We start from the raw sequence: 401 nt of genomic DNA on the forward strand, positions 1-401 counted from the left end.
CGGTCCACTCGGACTCGATATCTCCAACCTCCCCCGGGATCTGGTCAAAGCTCTGCCGGAGGCGGGAGTTGAAAATCTCTCTGACAGGGGATTCTGCTAAACGTTCCCAACAGACCCTCACAATACATTTGGGTCTGCCGAGTCTGTCCAGCTTCCTCCCCCGCCATCGGATTCAGCTCACCACCAGGTGGTGATCAGTTGACAGCTCCGGCCCTTTCATCACCCAAGTGTCCAAGACATACGGCCGGAGGTCAGATGAAACAACCACAAAGTCGATCATTGACCTCCAGCCTAGGGTGTCCTGGTGCCATGTGCACCGATGGACATCCTTATGCTTGAACATGGTGTTTGTTATGGACAAACTGTGGCTAGCACAGAAGACCAATAACAAAACAACACTT

The sequence above is a fragment of the Monopterus albus genome, unplaced genomic scaffold (assembly GCF_001952655.1).
Source record: "Monopterus albus unplaced genomic scaffold, M_albus_1.0 scaffold253.1, whole genome shotgun sequence".
Classification (NCBI taxonomy): Eukaryota; Metazoa; Chordata; class Actinopteri; order Synbranchiformes; family Synbranchidae; genus Monopterus; species Monopterus albus.